At 40.1% G+C, this 21,973-nt stretch overlaps 1 non-coding gene across 1 annotated transcript; it reads left to right on the forward strand.

Annotated features, from left to right (window-relative positions):
• Positions 1-1,588: 1,588 nt before the first annotated feature.
• On the forward strand, positions 1,589-1,721 carry LOC114608683. Its single transcript, XR_003709405.1, has one exon. It is a non-coding gene; the product is annotated as a small nucleolar RNA SNORA17 (small nucleolar RNA).
• The last annotated feature ends 20,252 nt before the right edge of the window (positions 1,722-21,973 follow it).

Raw genomic sequence — 21,973 nt, forward strand, 5'->3', positions numbered from 1 at the left:
TTTCTTCATTTTCTTTGCTCTCCGGTTCACAAAGGGTTGACAAGCTCCAAGCCTCTCACCTGGCAAGTGAGGGGCTCTCAAGACAAGAGAGAAGAGCTCTAGCAATTAAGCTCTTTCTCTTCTCAATTCCCTACTGCTGCCAGCAAGAGTTGACTACCAAAAGCCAACTGCTTTTGGTCTTAGAATAGCAAAGAATTAAGAAATGTAAATATTACTACAAGTAAGCAATTTTAGCCCCCGCAAGACTACGGATTTTTTTTTGTTTTTTGTTTGTTTGTTTGTTTGTTTGTTTTTTGGTTTCTTTTTTGCTCCTGAGATCTGCTCATCCTATCCAATGCTATTTTCCTCTTTCCTCAGTTCCTGGTGCTGGGCTAGTTCCTGGCAGTCAGTATTCCAGCCAGATCATACAGACCTAGGTTTTTGATTGTTATTCCTTGTCAGGATAGCCACATTGCTGGATTTAAATTCTTATACAAAATATTATAACTGAAAACTACAACATGATAAAAGGCAGAGATAAGCAGATGGTGAGGGGCATGACTACATCTACAACATAATCCCTATATCTAAATCTCAGGGATCATGAAAGGGGAATAGAAAGATTGTAAGAGCAAGATGCCACGGAAGTCTGCTGTGAGATAGTGTGTCTAGTAAAACACATAATGATAATGATCTAGTAAAACAATACCTGAAGGATAATATTATCAATAGATGGCTAACACTGACGGAGGAAATTCTCATGGGGTCTAATCTCTAATCAAAGGGATAGATAGATACAACCAGTGACTCCTGTAATAGGAAGAGTTATTATCTCTCAGAGATGAATTCCTTTATTGATTATCCAATACAAAGTGATCATTCCTATAATCATATACACATAAACAACAAAAATGTATTTAGCACGTTATAACTATATATTTGTACATATATAGATATATGTATGTGTAACAATTATAATTAGAAATAAAGAGGCCATCAATTTTTGAGGGTGTGTGGAGAACTTAGGGGGGATTTAAGGGAAGAGATATGGGAGCGAGGATGGGAAGAAGCAGTGATGTAATTAACCTTTTAATTAAGATATACTTAAAAATAATCATTAATAATAAATTCAATCATAGAACTCAAAGCAGATATGAGTAAATGCTGGAAGGAAGACTTCAGAAACACAAACAGATGAATGGCATAATGAAACAATAAAGACAATTCAATATATAAAAACAAAATCTAATAAAAAGATTTAAAAAAAATCTCTGAAAAGGTAAAAATGAAATAAAACTGGAAATGGATGAAAAAAATTTAGGCATTCAAACAAAAACTTTCAGAAGACCTCACCAATAGATTAGATGGAGTGGAAGTAAAGATATTGGGTCCAGAAAACATAATAGAGGAATTGGATTACATGATCAAATAACATATCAAATTCAAATAAATCTGAGAATAAAATATGCAGGATTTCTGGGACACTATAAAATATACAAATAGGTGTAGAAGATGGAACAGAAGCTCAGATCACAGAAAATATTATCAAAATCATAGAAAAAAATTTCTCTAGTTTAAGGAAAGAGATACTTATCAAGACATAAGAGATACTGCTCCTAGAGACAATGAATATGTGGCTTCTGTGTCACATGTGCATTTGTAGGTGTCAGAGAGGAGAAAGACTATGTCTATTCTTAGTGTTCTGACCTGTGAACATCTGAATGAGTTAGTAGCCTAACATTCCCTGAGAAAAGCAAGTCTGAGATGACCAACAGTCCTGAGCCATAGGTCCTGACGGACTCCCAAGGTGGGAAGCAACCCAGAATCTATAAGAACCCCACGTGGGACCACAGCCCTGGCTGGGAAACAGCCACCAGACTGGCATGGAGCCCAGACATGTGGCTATCCTGAGATGACCTCTGCCCAGTGTCATAATGCATGAGTGGAGCATATTATTCCTGAGACTACTCTAAAGATGACCCTAGACATTCAGAGATCCCAAGCACCACCAAGAGGAGCAAATAGCTGTGGAGAAATGGAAAAGAAAGAGAAACAGAAGGATGTGGCCACAATGAAAAGAAGTAGAACTGGAGACTCTAGGGTAGTGAGTAACAGCCTGATATGAGTAGCCAGTGATGCCAGCTGAGACCATGCTGGGGTGCTGCTACCTGGGGCCATGTCTGGGTCCATGGCTTTTCAGAAACATGAGTCTATTACAACCAAAGACCAGATGGACATCCCTGGTCTGGGCTGCTGCCAGGGAGCATGTTGATGTCTGAAGGCTGTGTAAAACTGGCTCCACTCCTAACCTAGGCATCATGGGAGAGCTGGTCCTGGGAGCTTGAGAGCAGGAGATTTGATCCCATTCCTAGCAAGCTATAGTACTCAGGAGAGCAGGCCACTTGTCTCCCTTGTGGTGGGCCACATGGAGGAGGAAGAAATACATCCCATCCCCCACCACCACCACCATCTGCTGTACGTGGGAGATCTGGCCCTTGGGTCATGAGAGCAAGAGTGTTGTCCCTGCCTCTCACCACGTACCACACTCAGGAGCATAGCCATGCACCCTCTCCTGGGCAGCTTAATAGAACTGACTCCAAGGGCATGACCAAGGGAGAGATGACCCCACCATTTGTTTGCCATGTGGTGACATGGGTGAGATCCCCCCACACACACTTCTTGTCCCTTCCCACCTATGGTAGATAGGAGAGTTGGCCCTGATGGAGTCATAAGAGATGGAGAGACATCCCTGCCCATCACCTGCAGCAGCACTGGGGAGAGCAGGCCCTACACCTCACCTAGGCAGCACAGAAGAACTGACCTGGATGGCAGGGGTGTTCAGTGAGCTGACTGTGAGGGAGTGAGTGTGGGAGAGCTGGCCCTGCAACCTGTCTACCTTTTGGCAATGTGGCCAAGGGAGAGATGCCCATCCTAACCCTTGCCCCTTGCCCCCTGTGGAAGGTAGAGAAGCTGGCCCTGGAATCATGAGAGCAGGAGAGCTGTCCCGGCCCCTCATCTGTTGCAGCACTTGGGAGAGCAGGCTCTGTACCTTGCCTGAGCAGCCCTGTATACAGAGCTGTCCCTGTATGTAGGTTTTGCTGGTGGGCCTGCACCAAGGCATGTAGGGAAGAGAGTCAAAAGGCTTTCAAACTCAGTTACCTCTCAGGTCTAGATCAAGGGCTTTGAACTGATCCACCCCAATATCTACCCCATTGATGAACTTCTGGAGTGCATAAAGGGGCTGGCCCTACAGATGCAAAACTACAGAATCTACATGACGCAGGGCAACAACAGGATATCCAAAAGGAGTTTCAGTGAGGCTCCAGTATTGAGTAGCTGACCAAGCCAGCTCACTCAGTCAACAGGGTCTTAAGGACAGGAATGAGGATTGGAAAGAAAAAAGACAATTAGACAAACATTATAACATGACTCCAGCCAGTGTTGAGGCTGAGGTGGATTTATTTCTTACCAGTCAGCTTTTATACCATTCTAGGCAGAATGGTTATATCACTGTTGCAGAGAATAGGGTTAGTTGTTAGATCAAAGACAAAGTAATCAAACAAGGCAATGAGCAAAAAGATCACATCAGGTAGCAATCAAACAAAGCAATAAACAAAGTCACCAGAGTCACTGGGTCTGAGGGCTTATCTGGATTACAAGACAAAAGGGAAATCACACATTCCTTGGCTGTGTTCACCTTGATCCTTGCATTAGCCCAAATGTGAATACTCTTATCTGAGCCTACTTCCTTGAGCCCAGTGACAAGTACTTGTCAAATTTCTATAAGCGGGTACCCAAAGCTCTCCACAAGTAGCAGAAGCCAGAGACCTCATATCAGATCAATGAGTAACTACAATGGACATTTGCAAGCAAAGAAATGTGGGCAAAAGGGTATACTGTAAGACACACTGTGGCACACTACAGCTTTCACAATGAGATTTTTTTTCCTCTGATGAGAGGGACATTGTAAAAGTGGAATGTGTGTAAGAGGGGAGGGGAAATTAGTGGGATTGGGGTACATAATGTGAAATTCACAAAGAGCCAAAGTGGTTTTTTCTTTAAGTTTTTAAAAAAGATACAAAATATGTACAGCACCAAATAGACAGGACCATAACTCTTAATATTATATGAAAGTGAAAATGCTCATGTACAGAGCAAAGAAAGGATTTTGTAAACAGTAAAAGAAAGATCAATTCATGTACAAAGGCAGACTCATCAGAATAACAACAGAGTTTCCAGTGATGACTATGAAAGCCAAAAGGGATTAGATCCACTTTCTAGAAGCCATAAAAGACCACAGATGCCAGCTTAGACTACTACCCAGCAAAACTATCAGTAATAATCAAAGGAGAAAGAAAAGTTTCCCATGTCAATAACATATTTAAGGAATTTATGACCACTAAGCCATCTTGACAGAAGATTGAAGAAAGAAGATTTAGTTGTAAAGAAAAGGTAATCAACAGTGGCCAGCACTGCTGGGGTACAGGAACTATCCATGTACCACTGCCATAGCACATAGCTATGAGTGACAACGCATAGAAAAATGGGAAGTCTCTACCCAGGAAAGGAAGAGCTGGGGTGTAGCTCAGCAAGAGGATGCTTTCCTAGCAAGCATGAGATCTTGGATCTTTGGGTGTGATCCCCATGTTTGAAAAAATGAAAGGAAGGGAGTTCTAGTGTGTGTGTGTTTGTATTCACAACCTTGAGAAAAGTCAAGTATTCTACTAAGAATATTAATATTCTAATTAATATATTAATTAATATATTAATTAGAATATTAATATATTAAAGTATATTTTATGTGTTTAAATATTTTTTTAGTGGAAGTGGATTAACCTTCACTATGTGTGAAGTGAGTATCTATGAATGTTTACATGTTTTTTGAGTTCTTTCACGTTTGCTCAGCCAACCTAAAAATAACACAAGAATAAAGTAGATATCTGCACTGCCCCGATGTTTAAGAGAACTAAGTTTTATGGTTTCCTTTTCCAATAACATCTTCACGTTGTACTGTACTTGTATTAACCCTCGTGAAGAAATTAGGGTTTTCTGTTCCACACCCATTTTATCTCTAGCAGATATCTAACACTGTCAGACCTCTTCTGTCAGGTGACTTTGCCTGCTGGCAGGAGAAGCATTGGAAAGTGGTGGCTGCCTGCACCTCATAAGCTGAGCTAAGACACTAGGAATGTGAATGAGAAGTGGCAGTGTGCTGAGCCAGTCCTGGAATTGGAGTCAACTTGTCTTCAAATAGCAGAAAGCACGTTCGTTTCCAAATTCATGAGATTTTTCACATTTAGGTTCCAAAGTCTCATTACAGTGACTCCTTCTGGCAAGCAAACTGCTGAACAACAAGCAACTCACCAACCTCAGGAGACTAAGAAAAGAGGGAAAGGTGCTCCGGGTTTGCAAAAGTGCAGTGGTTTGTTTTACATAATCTACCGGAGAGTTAGAAATAGATGAAAAGTTCCCGTTCATGCTTCAGAAGCAGAGGAAGAATAATACAATGACATTTCCATTATACTGTTTCCTGTGTTAGAGAATGTCTACCTCTTTTTCCTTCCCAGCTAGCAGACATGGCTTTCTAAATCTATGTGCTGTCTAAATCTCATTAGATTGCCTCCTCTTTAACATGCATTATACTCTCTGAAGACTTAGCCTCCCAGGGTAGTGAATAGATGGAACTGAGCTGTGGATCTCCTGGCATCTCTATTCAAAATAGTTCTGTTACTCTGGGATGTGTTATTGGGAAAAGTTATATCCCTTTTGTAGGAATCTGTAAGACCTTTCTGGCATTTGCTACAACTCTAAAAATAAGTGCTAGTCTGGATGTCCCTGCCTTCCTCCTCCGTATTCCTCCCTGAATCTGTCCATCCTCTTTCCATTCCCATTTCTTCCTTTTTCTTTCACTTCTCCCCTTTCCTCCTTCCTTCTCCTCTCCCTTCCCTTGCCTTCTCATCTCTCTCCTTTCTCCTCTTGTCTCTCCTTTCCCTTCCCCCTTTCCTCTCTCCTATTTTCTCTGTATTCTTATATTCCTTTTTCAAGCACTCATTATATGCCCATTATTTGCAAGGTATTATGTGAGGTGCTGAAAATGTACAGATGACTAAGTCATAATCCCACAATGTCAGCCATGACAGCTATTATCATAATTATGTACAATGTAATAATGACATAATAGAAGTACAGCTAATATAAAGACTACAGAAGCATGAGAGCCTGTGAAACATACTCCAGAGGGACTTCATTAGAACTCTGATTCTCTTTGTCTGATTTTCATGAGGATCAGTTAACCCCAAACTTCCTGGGAATTCTCTCTGAGATTAATTGGTCCCCAGGGCTAGATGAGAAATCAATAGCTGTAATGTCTCTAAAATTCTCTTACAGGTTTTTAACAACCAAATCTCTCCATTCTCTTTCTCACATTACCTCACACATTCCAAGGCATTTGATCCCAACCCAGAGGCCACTGTCCCCCTCTTGATTCATTCTGTGCCTCACAGCAGGCCTGAGGAGGAGGGAAGACAGAAAACTTTTCAGTGTGAACACCAAGCTGTCAGCCTGCTTCTGCCATCCCTCTGACCTGCTAATCCCTACCACAGCACACTTACCACCAAATGCCAGGGAGGGAGAGAAAAACATAGCACACAAGAGGCTTCTCTAATTAAAAGCAAAACTCCTTAGCGCGCGCACATTTTCCACACAATACAAAGGACACTGTGGGGTCACTGCCCCGAAAGACCTCACAGTCAGGTTCCAGCACAGGGAAGCAACAAACGCACATAGTGGCGACTGTGCGATAAGCACAGGGTCCATATCAGGCTCACTCTATCCACTTCTGTTGAATCTGCAGATCTTCACCTCCACCTGCAACACGCCATGTGTACACAGGATACTCCAGCCATTTTCTAGTTAAGAAAACGGAAGCACTGGACAACTACAGGTGTCAGAAGTAGAAAACCATCTCAAGTAGCCGTAATTTGTCTTCAGAGTCCATGTTTTTTATACTTTTACTAATCTTCTCTTATACAATACATTTGGACCCCAGCTTCTTCTCCCTCCACTACTCACAGCCACCCCTCTGCCCCCTGTCAATTCCCTCTCCCTCAGATTCCCACATCCTGCTTATCTCCCCTAGAAAAAAATCAGGCCTTCCAGGGACATCAACTGAACATGGCAGAGTCCATGTTCTTAGACCCTGAGCAGAACTATTGACCAGTTGAGTGTGATGTCCTATGCTTACTGAGTGTGCATAGTGTGTTAGCAAGTTAATGATTGAAATCTACCTTCTAGTACTTCTAGTACTGGAAGGTTCTAGTTCTAGAACCAGCCTTTACTTTCTCTGGCTAAGTAACACTCTTTTATGTTGGCTACTTGGTGGAGGCGATGCCGTTGCAAGTCCATCAGCATGAGATATGATTGTGTCGCTCCCCACCCCCAAATACTTTTTATGGCCATGAGGCAAACTTATTTGTTCCTAGGTAACCTTAAGTCTCTGAACGATGATTTTGCAGCTTCTAACTTTGGCTTCTCAATTCAATATTCACTTTACTACAGCAGCCTCCCACAATACTGACACAGTCTAAAGTGGCTCCTGCATGGACACTTTTAGATTTTTATTTTGGGAAATGAAAATTTGTAGGAATCATTAGAAATATACGCAGAATGTCTTTTAAAGAAAACATTTAACAATGCATTGCCCTCTTGCACACATACAAAAAGAAGAGACTAAAGACTCGCAAGAATCAGCTTCATGCCAGGTACAATGAAGTTCTCAACAGTTAAGCCAAAATCTGTTAGCATTTTTTTTTTTTTTGAGAAAAATGTAGTGTGCTAAAATGCTAACTGACAGTGTTTCTGGCATTCCGATTTTCTTTGGTGACTAAGTTTGGGTCATGTGAAAGTTCATTCTCTGTTAACCGAGATACTTGATAAATCTGTACCTAGCCTGATGATCTGGGAATTAAAATCTGCTGCAGATTCCAGATTTGGTACTGCCCCCACCACATATTTGGCTGTAAAGTCTGTGAGGTAGCCTTCTTCCGATATCAGCTTTTCTAGTAATATAATAATTGGTTAAGTATGCATTGTGGTAATAATAACCGAGTGCCTTGATTTTCAGAACAAATGGTACCCACATGCTCTCTATTAACCTGAATTGAATGTAATGTGTGCCAGGCTGCCCAATGCCAGCGAGAGTCCAAATGATTCTGCCCCATATTGGAAATGCTATCTGGCCTTTGATGAGATAACCAGGCAAAATTCCATGAGTGTGCTCACGCATGCACACACATACACACACACACATCAGCAGGCAAGCATTTTGAAGTTTAGTGGCAACTTAGGAGGTAGTCTCTAGTGGGCTTCCCTTTCCTTACACTGGCAAAACTGACAGCCATGTTCCAAAGCAGAGGCCCAGTGCATTGTTCTTAAAAGCAGCTAATCACAAATCCAATGCTGGTAAAAATGAGGATAAATTAGTTACATGTGTGGTGAAAAGGTTTTAGAATCCACAAATAATCCAGGAAATAACTAACACTCTCTATTATAATCATGAGGAAAGGTTGTACACTGTAAAAGCTGCCAACACAGAAAATGCACTGGGCACCTTCTGTCTTCATATGTTCTTCTTAAGTATGGCTCTCAGAATATTCCTAAAGGGTCAGAGTTCCAGAACATCATCAGAGAAATCATCTGAACAAACATTTGGGAGAGTCAGAAGCAAGAGGTGATTTTTTTTCATCATCTAAATCAAATGAATTTTTTATGTTCACATGAATACATTTGTACAGAATAACCAGCACTTTGATGTAAGACAAACACAATGAAACAAATAAAAATGCCGATTCCCTTGGAATGCACACCTTGGTGGCCGTTTCCTCTAGCCTTCTCACATAAGCCATATTGATGGTTTTGACGAAGATTTCCAGTTTCAGGGTTTTTCAAATGTATTTAAATTCTTTAATGAAGAAAAACGCATGATAAAGCCCCTGAGATCACCATGGTTACAGTCTTTTCCAAATACTTTGATGAGCATAATGTGACATCATTTTTAGCTGTTTCTTTTTAAAGTTGCTCCAAAACATTTCGTTTAATTTCAATATGAGTAAATACCTACTGCCTGACCCCATCCATACTTTGTTGATTTGCAGAAATATTTGAGTTATGCAATCACAGTAATGAATACAACTGGCATGACCCAGAACATTCAAGATTACAATTCAAAATGGGTTCCCTGGTACAGAATAACTTACAAGACACTGGTCCTCAGAAATCTACAGGGCTCATACTCTACAAAGGCCACTGGAGGTGCTTATTAATCCACTAAATTCATTAAGTGAAAGTTAATTGAATAAATCAATTTCGGGCTAGAGAGATAGTTTAGCAGTTTAGAGAGTATATATTGCTCTTCTAAAGGACCTAAGTTCTACTCTCACTACCTATATCAGGTGATACACAACAGTCTCTAGCTCCAGGCTATTTGGTACCCTCTTCTAGCCTCTACCAGTACCTGCATGCATGTACATAAACTTACACACACTACACACACATAAATAACTACATAAATCTTTGGAATGCATTAACTGTTTCCATTTTTTCTGATTATTTTGTCCATATGTATAAGTATTTTTTTTTTATTAATCAAAGCAAAATCAGGAAGGTACTTACTATTTAATTATTCTGCCTGGGAAGAGCTACTTCTGGACTTGTCTCAGTACTTTCATAATTTGGACACCCTGGAGGAAATTAGATTCCCCTGTGGTTTTCAAATGTTTAAACAGAACAGAGTCTGAGTTTTAACTTTCTCATCTATTGTCTGTAAGTGTGTGCCATGCTGTCTTGCATTTAATGTTTTTATCGCCTTTCTAGTCCCATTTTTTTCAACCCTCCTCCTTCCTTCTTTAGAAATGTTATCTTTGCTTTCTTGATTGCTAAATGGAACAAGTTAAATATTTTATTTCATTCTTCTAGTGTTTACATGTGAGCAGAACTAACATGCAGTCAGATTTTAACTTCCTGAGGCCTTTCTATACACACTGGCATGCCCAGAGCTTGTCAATAACCTTAAGAACTTTCAGTTCTCTCATTTCTTCATTCTTTCAATCAATATGGAACGAAAGTGAGTCCTATGCTTACATCCATTCTGGATTAATAAAAAGTGCTTATTATGTATTCATTAAATCTGAGTATGAACAAGTAACTGATATCTAGCTGGGCTATATGTATATGTCTGTGTTTCAAAACCCTATAATGCCTGTACGCTCTCTCCCTATAAACCAAGCTTCAGATGCACTGATAAAAGACCACATCATAATTAGTGTTAAAATTTGGATTCAACACAATATCAGATACAGAGTTAACAATGTTCCTGAGTTCTTAATCCAGGAAATGAAGAATCTCAACAGGAAAAGGAACACTGGGAGGCTTACATACACAATAAACCTGTGGGTGAGGATGTTCAGGAGAGCTCATCTGTCTGCCTCACACTTACACTCGTCCCCTTGCACTTTGTTGACCATACCCCAGCAATGGCAGCAGTGGCAGTACTAGCTATTAGCTGTTTGAATCAGTGTAATGCAGTGGGAAAGACTGAAAAGAAGAAAACAGAAATTAAAGGGAAGGGAAAGGAAAACATCATGGATAGGCACACGAGAATTCATTAATATCAGCACATCAAACAAGCTTCTTGCATTCAGTTCTTCCATTCAGCAAGCCTCTAACAAATAAAATACTTAGAGGGTTTTTTTTTTGCATGTGTTTCTTAAAACTGTTTTGTTGTTGTTGTTTTCACTTAAGACTAAAAATGGAATTAGATAAATGCATTAAAATAACTTTATTTGAAATCAACAACATTTTCAGATTTTTAAGCTTGCTAGAGACGCTAATTTTAGTTGAATATCCTGACACTGTTTATGTCGATAATAACTAAATTTTAAAACACTGAAAATGTTGAGTTTACTATATACACTCTGACTTTGAAACACTTGGGAAATGAACTTTATTTTTTAAGGGGGGTTTTATTTATGAAGTGACCACACTGCTTAAATTTTAGTAAACAAAAAAGTAGGCAAAAATGCAAATGAAATGCAAAGTTTATTTATTGGTTATTTACATTTTTATTACATTTTATTTATTGGTGAAGGATGCTATAATCCACCTGTGGGAGTCAGAGACCAACTTTTGACAGTTAGTTTTCTCCTTATACCATGTGTATCCCGGAATCAAACTCAAGTCATTAGGCTTGGTGGAAAGCACCTCTAACAACTGAGCCATCTTGCTGGTCCCTGAAATGCAGTATGTTTTAGACCTGACTTGTTGTCAGATACTGGAAGCAACTAAAAAAAAAAAAAAAAAAAAAAAAGCTGTTATTTAAAATTGCTTATACTAAAATTTACTAACTTTCCTAGTTTTCTTTCTGTTGATGTAGAGGAAAAGGTTTATCTTATAGGTTATGTTACTTTCATTTCTTCAGATGAAGGAATGAAATTAGTGCAGTACCCTAACTGTGAAAATGCACAAATAGGTCTAAAAATTTCTAGGGTGTGGGGGGAAAAAGGCAACAGTGGAGGTGTCCTGGAGACTTTCCACGCTGCGGGTCCCACATACAGGAGAAACTCTAAGATTCCAGAGGCTGGAGGCTTTGGTGGTGGCAGACCCCAATGATATGAGAAAGTCCTTGGTTCCAAAAGGGTTTATTTTTCATGGCGGATGGTAGATGCATCTGGATTTACCCCCATGAAACTCAGGCCAGACCTGAGTTAAATAGGGAGGGAGAAAGGGGGAGGTTCTGGGAAGAATGCTTAATTTGCTCCACCCTCTGGCCTTCAGTAGTATGTAACTCCCTAGGGCCTGAGGCCTGTAGTCACACCCTCTACATGTGCACTTTGAGAAGGGCTGTAATGGCCTACGTGACTGAACAATGGTCCATGGAGACTGGACTTCATGTCAGGACCCTGGGTTCAGGGAAGGTGGCCGAACTCCTGCTGTTTCTCCCTTGGAATCTAGGGGTTCCAAGCCCATGCCCAGCCAAGAACCAAGATACCCTTATGCAGTCCCATACTAGGGGGATGCTGTTTTCTGAATTACTCCCTAACTTATGCTCAGTTAGCTTTTCTATGCAGCCTTGGGCCCCCAGCCTAGGGGATGATACTGACCACAGTGGGCCTGTCCCTTCCACATCAATTAGAAAAATGGCCCTCCACATGCATACTCACAGGCAAGCCTCTAGTTGGGACTCCCTTAGATGATTCTGAGTGGTGTCAGGTTAACAGCTGAAGCTAACTAGGAGACCAATAAAACCAGTCTTAACTATGTTAAGGAGCTGGTATGGTGTTATCTAAGGTGGAATGTGATTGTTTTCTGTTTAATTTGCCTTTGAATTTTTCCAACATGAGAATTAAAACAGATTCTCTATGTATTAAACTTTGAAGAGAGGGGATGCTTGTGATGAAGGAGAACAAAATTTTTAAATGTTACAAACAAACAAGGAGATTGAGGGATGGCTTAGGAGTTAAGAGCTCTTGCTGCTTTTCCAGGGGCCCTAAGTTTGATTCCCAGCATCCACATGGCAGCTTGCAGTCAGAATTCCAGGATCTGAGCCCACCTTCTGGCACACATACAGACAAAACACCCATAAAATTTAAATTATCTAAAACCATCCATTTGAGCTAATTGTCAAGAATTAGACAGCACACTGGACTGTTCTAAAGTACAGTCGGGCTGTAAGAGGTCTTCATAGGTACAGAAAAGTGGTTCTTACCTTCCTACTCCTGTGACCCTTCAATACCATTCCTCATGGTGCGATGACTGCCAACCATAAAATTATTCCATTGCTACTCCATAACTCTAATTTGGCTACTGTTGTGAATCATAATGTAAATATCTGTGTTTTCTGATGGTCTTAGATGACCCCTTTAACAAAGTCATTCAACATTCCAGAGGGTCCTGACACATAGTTTGAGAACCACTAGTATAGAGCGTCTTTCTCCCATGTGAGGCCAAGTCTAAGAGACTGTCTAAGGTAGTTCCTTATTTGATACTTCATTTAGCTTTTACTTGTGAGCTTGCAGAAGCAGAGATAACAATACTGTAAACTACCACTTAAGATACTAGGTTCTTCTTTTTTTAACCTAAAAGACTATTTGTTAAAATAAGAATGGCCCAGATACCTGTGATTGGCAGTATGTCCATAAGAAGCTGCATTCTCAGGAGCCTGTCAGAAACTGTAGTGTCTTAGGGGACTACATCAGCTCCATTAACAGGAAGATAACCACACTGGATCGATGTGATAGAACTCTGACTTGGTTCTCTAGAAGCAGAGCAGCCTCCAAGGAAGCCAGCAGCGGGACTGGACAGAGAAGCACAGGCTCAAGTCTGCCTTAGTCACCTGGTCTCACATTAGGTCCAAGAGCTAAAATGACCTTTCAGAGTTGTACCCAATCAAAGTGGAAGGCTTAGACTTTGTGTCCCTACATCAGTCATTGCTTGTAAACCTCTCTTTTTTAAGCAACTTAAGCTCAGACATAGAAATCCTCCAGAATTGAGTGGTCCTCTCAGTGAATCACTCATCTTTTCATGGTCCTGCTGCTTGGCTGAATGTGTTTACCAGATCTAAGAGTCTTCTGGGAGAATCTTTAGCACTCTTTCAGACTAGAATCTTATTATCTGGAAAAAGTCATATGTTGACACCCCCATCCCATCCCCTATTGACATATTGCTCTGGATGATAGTTTAGGAATGATTTTACAGTTCTGAACAAGAGTGATAGCAGCAGATAATCTTGTCTCCTTGATTTTAAAGGAAGTACTTTCAGTCCTTCCCCAGTCAGTACGATGACTTTTGGTATGTAATATAAACATTATATTTCTAGTTCTTCAGAGCGTCAATAACATTAAGAATTTTTAGTTCTGGCCCATGGTTCTGCCTCCATCTCCTCAGTGCTGGGATTATAGGCCTATACCAACCATCCCTGCTTCTTAATGTAGTCAAAAGTATATATCAATATGGATAGTCTATGAACTCTTACACTGATATATTTATCAGGTATTGTGTTAATCAAGCAAGATACACAATATAGAAATACTCAGGAGGGTAGGAATAAGCCTACATTATGAGTAAATGTTCAGGGCCCAATGGTCAGAGGTATACTTTCCAAACTGGAAAACAAATTATTAAGTCTTCACAATTCTTACTAAACAGAAATTTTTAGACCAGTATAGGTAAGCTGACTTTTAGGAAAGTAGTTTATTCTATACCTGAGAACATTGCCCTTGTCCACATATTAAATAACTAAGAAAACTGCCAGTTTTGACTGATAACAGAAAGATTGTAGGTCTAAACTATGGTATATGCATTCTGATTGTCTGGGTCAAAATCTAGCAGACCCAATGACACAAGAGGTATCTATTGTAGGAAATGATGAATCATAATACAGACCTCTCACACTGTTCTTCCCCAATGCCTACTGTCTGCTAAAGAGAATGAGACACCATTTATGAACAGCTTTGGGGTCACAGTTGAGTGGACCCATCTTTTCTGGACATCAGTTTGTTATTTTCTCAGCTCGTTGCATAATCTTAACCCAGTTTACAAACTATCTCATCTCAGCTTGTATTAGTACCATAGAGCTCATGGCTGTGACCTTTGTGTATCTCCACGATCACCCCTACACACACACACACACCTGCCTTGTGAGCTCCAAGTGTAATTGCTTAGTATATACTTTCCTACCTTATATATGCAAGCTAAACTTCTCAGCCAAAGCCTACATATTTACAGGATTATATATAGACATATCATATATAGTCATAATATTTATATACATCTGAACACACTTTGCTTAGTGACAGTTGCTCAAGTAAAAAAATCCTGGATATAGCCCGACATGATAGTGCATGCCTTTATTCTTAGCACTCAGGAGACAGAGACAGGCAGATATCTGTGAGTTTGAGGCCAGCCTGATCTTCATGTTGAGTTCCAGGACAGCCAGAGCTACAAAGTGAGACATATCTAAAAAAAAAAAAAAAAAAAAAAAAAAAAGCAGTAATGTCTTTTCCGATAATAAACACAGATCTAAGCAATTTGATTTTAATTTTCTGAGTTTTGGTTGTTTGTTTTTAAAAGTTGTGCCTTGCAATCTAACCCAGGCTGGCCTCAAACACCCTATCTCCCTCCCTCAGCCTCCAAAAATGCTGAGATTACAAGTTTCCTACCTACAGGCCTAACTGTAAATAATTTTTCAAGCATAGAAAACAAAAAATATAGAAAGATGATTAGAAAGTGTTGGCATTTTAGTGTTTACTATCTTTGTTTAAATTGTTCCTTAATTACAAGGTTTTTAATCCTTTAGCTTCTCATGGTAGCTGCATCTATAATACAGGTTGGGTTTGCAAATCCCTGGACCTTTAACAATCAGCCCTTCCTCTTTGGCGTGGACTCTCTGACATAGATAGAATAATTTAACCACCTCTCCTCTCTAAGACTACACCCTCTTGAAACCCATGTTATAAGAAAAAGTAATTCATGCTGCAAAAGAAAGCCTTCAAGTTCCAATGAGCTGTCAAAGCTTTCCCAGTTCAAAGAGACCAAGAGCTCTTCCGTTGACCACACACACCATCTTCCTGTGCGCTCCACTTCCCTTAACAGATATTTCTTTGTCCTTTATCATGCTCAACTGTTTTGGAAAAAAATGTAAGAGATTCAGAAATATTAAACCATTTTAGGTAGCCAGTCTGGTAGATAAATGCCTACAGGACTGAAATTAAAAACTCAAAAGCAATTGTAAATCATTCCAAATTCCTGCACGCCTAAGAAGGTTAGAGATGAGTTAAAACCAACAAACTGACTGGGTGAGCAATTAACAAGGGGAAAAGGGTCTTGACTAGACTCTGCCCTTAATATGTCTCCATTCCCAGAGCATACAGTGGCTTTCTTTTTTTTTTTTTTTTATTGGATGATTTATTTACATTTCCTATGTTGTCCCCTTACCCCATCCCCCACCACCCCCTCGGAACCCCCAATCCCCTCGCCCATCCTCCTTCTTCTCTGTGGATGTAACCTCTATCTACACCCCCCCCACTCCCACCTCCCCACCCTCAAAATTCCCACCCCCTGGGGCATCCAGCCTTCATGAGGTCAAGGTTCTCTTCTTCCACCTATGCCCAGCAGGGCCCTCCACTTTTACATATTCAGCTGAAGCCCTGGATCCCCCCCTAAGTGCTCCAGGCTGGTGGTTTATACCCTGGGAGCTGTGGTTGGTTGGTATTGTTGCTCTCCTCATGGTGACACAAACCCTTTCAGCTCCTTCAGTCTTCACTCTAACTCCTCTATTGAGAACCCCATGATCAGTTCAATGGCTAGTTGTGAGCATCTGCCTCTGAATATGTCTGACTCTTGAAGGCCTCTGAGGAGATATCCATATCAGGCTCTTATCAGCATGCACTTCCTGTCTTCCACATCAGCATCTACCTTTGGTGATTGCACATGGGATAGATACTCAGGAGGGGTGGTCTTGAGACGGCCCCTCCTTCAGTTTCTGTCCCTCACTTTGTCTCCATATTTGCTCCCTTGAGTATTTTGTTGCTCCTTCTAAGAAGGACCGAATCACCCTCACTTGGTCTTCCTTCTTTATGGGCTTCATGTGGCCTGTGAGTTGCATCTTGGGCATTTCAAGGTTCTAGGCTAATATCCAATAATCAGTGAGTGAATACCATGTGTGTTCTTTTGTGATTGGCTTACCTCACTCAGGATGATAATTTCTAGTTCCATCCATTTACCTAGGAACCTCTCGAATTCATTGTTTTTAATAGCTGAGTAATACTCCATTGTGTAAATATACCACATTTTTTGAATCCATTCCTCAGTTGAAGGACATCTGGGTTCTTTCCAGCTCCTGGCTATTATAAATAAGGCTGCTATGAACATAGTTGAGCATATGTCCTTGTTATATGTTCGAGCATCTTCTGGGTATATGCCTAGGAGTGGTATAGCTGGATCCTCGGGTAATGCTATGTCCAATTTTCTGAGGAACCGCCAGACTGATTTCCAAAGTGGTTGCACCATCTTGCAGTCCCACCAACAATGGAGGAGTGTTCCTCTTTCTCCACACCCTCGCCAGCATCTACTATCACCTGAGTTTTTAATCTTAGCCATTCTGACTGGTGTGAGATGGAATCTCAGGGTTGTTTTGATTTGCATTTCCCTGACGACTAAGGATGCTGAACATTTCTTTAGATGCTTCTCGGCCATTCGAGTTTCTTCAGTTGAAAATTCTTTGTTAAGCTCTATACCCCATTTTTTAATAGGGTAATTTGGTTGTCTGGAGTCTAATTTCTTGAGTTCTTTGTATATATTGGATATTAGCCCTCTATCAGATGAAGGATTGGTAAAGATCTTTTCCCAATTTGTTGGTTGTCGTTTTGTCCTATTGACAGTGTCCTTTGCCTTACAGAAACTTGGCAATTTTATGAAGTCCCATTTGTCAATTCTCGATCTTAGAGCATATGCCATTGGAGTTCTGTTCAGGAACTTTTCCCCTGTGCCCAAGTATTCGAGGCTTTTCCCCACCTTCTCTTCTATTAGTTTCAGTGTATCTGGTTTTATGTGGAGGTCCTTTATCCACATAGACTTGAGCTTTGTACAAGGGGATAAGAATGGATCAATTTTCATTCTTCTACATGTTGTCTTCCAGTTGAACCAGCACCATTTGTTGAAAATGCTGTCCTTTTCCCACTGGACAGTTTTAGCTCCTTTGTCAAAGATCAAGTGACCATAGGAGTGTGGGTTCATTTCTGGGTCTTCAATTCTATTCCATTGATCTTCCTGCCTGTCTCTGTACCAATACCAGGTAGTTTTTATCACCATTGCTCTGTAGTACAGCTTGAGGTCAGGGATGGTGATTCCTCCAGAAGTTCTTTTATTGTTGAGAATAGTTTTCGCTATCCTGGGTTTTTTGTTATTCCATATGAATTTGAGAATTTCCTTTTCTAACTCTGTGAAGAATTGAGTTGGGATTTTAATGGGGATTGCATTGAATCTGTAGATTGCTTTTGGCAAGATGGCCATTTTTATTATATTAATCCTGCCAATCCATGAGCATGGGAGATCTTTCCATCTTCTGAGATCTTCTTCAATTTCTTTCTTCAGAGACTTGAAGTTCTTGTCATACAGGTCTTTCACTTGCTTGGTTAGATTCACACCAAGGTATTTTATATTATTTGCAACTATTGTGAAGGGTGTCATTTCCCTAATTTCTTTTTCAGTCTGTTTATCTTTCATGTAGAGGAAGGCTACTGATTTGTTTGAGTTGATTTTATAACCAGCCACTTTGCTGAAGTTGTTTATCAGGTTTAGGAGTTCTCTGGTGGAAGTTTGGGGGTCACTTAAGTATACTATCATATCATCTGCAAATAGCGATATTTTGACTTCTTCCTTTCCTATTTGTATCCCTTTGACTTCTTTTTGCTGTCTAATTGCTCTGGCTAAGACTTCCAGTACTATATTGAATAGGTAGGGGGAGAGTGGGCAGCCTTGTCTAGTCCCTGATCTTAGTGGGATTGCTTCAAGTTTCTCTCCATTTAGCTTGATGTTGGCTACTGGTTTGCTGTAAATTGCTTTTACTATGTTTAGGTAGGGGCCTTGAATTCCTGATCTTTCCAAGACTTTTATCATGAAGGGATGTTGAATTTTGTCAAATGCTTTCTCAGCATCTAGTGAGATGATCATGTGGTTTTTTTCTTTGAGTTTGTTTATATAATGGATTACATTGATGGATTTCCGAATATTGAACCATCCCTGCATTCCTGGGATAAAACCTACTTGATCATGATGGATGATTGTTTGGATGTGGTCTTGGATTCGGTTTGCTAGAATTTTATTGAGTATTTTTGCATCGATGTTCATAAGGGAGATTGGTCTGAAGTTCTCTTTCTTTGTCGGGTCCTTGTGGGGTTTGGGTATGAGTGTAATTGTAGCTTCATAGAACGAATTGGGTAGTGTTCCTTCTGTCTCTATTTTGTGGAATAGTTTGAAGAGAATTGGTATTAGGTCTTCCTTGAAGGTCTGATAGAATTCAGCACTAAAACCATCTGGTCCTGGGCTTTTTTTAGTGGGGAGGCTTTTGATGACTGCTGCTATTTCCTGAGGGGTTATGGGACTATTTAGATGGTTTATCTGCTCCTGGTTTAACTTCGGTACCTGGTATCTGTCTAGGAAATTGTCCATTTCATCCAGGTTTTCCAGTTTTGTTGAGTATAGGCCTTTGTAGTAGGATCTGATGATTTTTTGAATTTCTTCAGTTTCTGTTGTTATGTCTCCCTTTTCAGTTCTGATTTTATTAATTTGGATACTGACTCTGTGCCCTCTGGTTAATCTGGCTAAGGGTTTATCTATCTTGTTGATTTTCTCAAAGAACCAACTCCTGGTTTTATTGATATTTTGTATTGTTCTTTCTGTTTCTATTTGGTTGATTTCAGCCCTGAGTTTGATTATTTCCTGCCTTCTACTCCTCCTGGGTGTATTTGCTTCTTTTTGTTCTAGAGCTTTTAGTTGTGCAGTCAACTTGTTAGTGTGTGCTCTTTCCAGTTTCTTTTTGTAGGCACTTAGAGCTATGAGCTTTCCTCTTAGCACTGCCTTCATGGAGTCCCACAAGTTTTGGTATGATGTGTCCTCATTTTCATTGAATTCTAAAAAGTCTTTTATTTCTTTCTTTATTTCTTCCTTGACCAAGTCATCATTGAGTAGAGAGTTGTTCAGTTTCCATGTGTACGTGGGTTTTCTATTGTTTTTGTCATTATTAAAGACCAGTCTTAGTCCGTGGTGATCTGATAAGATGCAAGGGATTATTTCAATCTTTTTGTATCTGTAGAGGCTTGTTTTGTGACCAATTATATGGTCTATTTTGGAGAAGGTACCATGAGGTGCTGAGAAAAAGGTATATTCTTTTGTTTTAGGATGAAATGTTCTATAGATGTCTGTTAAGTCCATTTGGTTCATAACTTCTGTTAATTTCAAAGTGTCTCTGTTTAGTTTCTGTTTCCATGATCTGTCCATTGCTGAGAGTGGGGTGTTGAAATCCCCCACTATTATTGTGTGAGGTGTAATGTGTGTTTTGAGCTTTAGTAAAGTTTCTTTTATGTATGTAGGTGCCCTTGCATTTGGAGCATAGATGTTCAGAATTGAGAGTTCACCTTGGTAGATTTTTCCTTTGATGAGTATGAAGTGTCCTTCCTTATCTTTTTTGATTAATTTTGGATGAAAGTCGATTTTATTTGATATTAGAATGGCTACTCCAGCTTGTTTCTTGGGACCATTGGCTTGAAAAATTGTTTTCCACCCTTTTATTCTGAGGTAGTGTCTGTCTTTGTCACTGAGGTGCGTTTCTTGTATGCAGCAAAATTCTGGGTCTTGTTTGTGTATCCAGTCTGATAGTCTGCGTCTTTTTATTGGGGAATTGAGACCATTGATGTTAAGAGATATTAAGGAAAAATGATTGTTGCTTCCTGTTATTTTTGTTATTAGAGGTAAAGTTATGTTTGTATCTTTTTTGGGGGTTGTTGGAAGATTACTTACTTGCTTTTCCTAGGTTGTAGTTTCCCTCCTTGTGTTGGCATTTTCCATCAATTATCCTTTGAAGTGCTGGGTTTGTGGGAAGATATTGTGCAAATTTGGTTTTGTCATGGAATATCTTGGTTTCACCATTTATAGTGATTGAGAGTTTTGCTGGGTATAGTAATCTGGGCTGGCAATTGTGTTCTCTTAGGGTCTGTATGATGTCAGTCCAGGCTCTTCTGGCTTTTATAGTCTCTGGTGAGAAGTCTGTTGTAATTCTTATAGGTCTGCCTTTATATGTTACTTGACTTTTTCCCTTACTGCTGTTAGTATTTTTTCTTTGTTTTGTGCATCTGATGTTTTGATTATTATGTGACGGGAGGTATTTCTTTTCTGGTCTAGTCTATTTGGTGTTCTGTAGGCTTCTTGTATGTTTATGGGCATCTTGTTCTTTAGGTTAGGGAAGTTTTCCTCAATAATTTTGTTGAAGATATTTACTGCCCCTTTAAGTTGAGAATCTTCATTCTCATCTATACCTATTATCCTTAGGTTTGGTCTTCTCATTGTGTCCTGGATTTCCTGGATGTTTTGAGTTAGGAGTTTTTTGCATTTTGCATTTTCTTTGACAACTGTGTCAATATTTTCCACCGTATCTTCTGCATTTGAGATTCTCTCTTCTATCTCTTGTATTCGGTTGGTGATGCTTGCGTCTGTGACTCCTGATCTCTTTCTTAGGTTTTCTATCTCCATGGTTGTCTCCCTTTGGACTTTCTTTATTGTTTCTATTTCTAGTTTCAGATCCTGAATGTTTTTGTTTAATTCCTTCTTTGTGTTTTCTTCCATTTCTTTAAGGGATTTCTGTGATTCCTCTTTAAGGGCTTCTATCTGTTTACTTGTACTCTCCTGTATTTCTTTAAGGGAGTTACTTAATTCCTTCTTATAATCCTCTATCATCATCATGAGAAGTGATTTTAATTCTGAATCCTGCTTTTCAGGTGTGATGGGGTGTTCAGGGCTTGCTATATTGGGAGAATTGGGCACTGATGATGCCAAGAAACTTTGGTTTCCGTTGCTTATGTTCTTGCGCTTGCCTTTCGCCATCTGGTTAACTCTAGTGGTACCTGCCCTCACTGTGTAAAACTGGAGTCTGTATTTCCAGTTATCTTGCTTATTGCAGAGCTCCTCAGAGTCCAGAGGTCTCTGTGGTCTTATGCTCCTAATCTCCTGGGTGGAAGAACTCCTGGGACTCAGGCCACCTCTTGGATCTGGAAATCCTTCTGCTCTGAGTGCAGTGGGTCTTCGATGACTCAGGATTCAGTTTCAGCTGCTCTGAGTGCAGTGGCTCCTGGATGACTCAGGATTCAGTTTCTCAACAGGACAGGAGCAGACCGACTCTGTGTCAGCTGCTCTGAGTGCAGTGGCTCCTGGATGACTCAGGATTCAGTTT

The sequence above is a fragment of the Grammomys surdaster genome, unplaced genomic scaffold, assembly GCF_004785775.1.
Source record: "Grammomys surdaster isolate TR1022 unplaced genomic scaffold, NIH_TR_1.0 125928, whole genome shotgun sequence".
NCBI classification, from domain to species: domain Eukaryota; kingdom Metazoa; phylum Chordata; class Mammalia; order Rodentia; family Muridae; genus Grammomys; species Grammomys surdaster.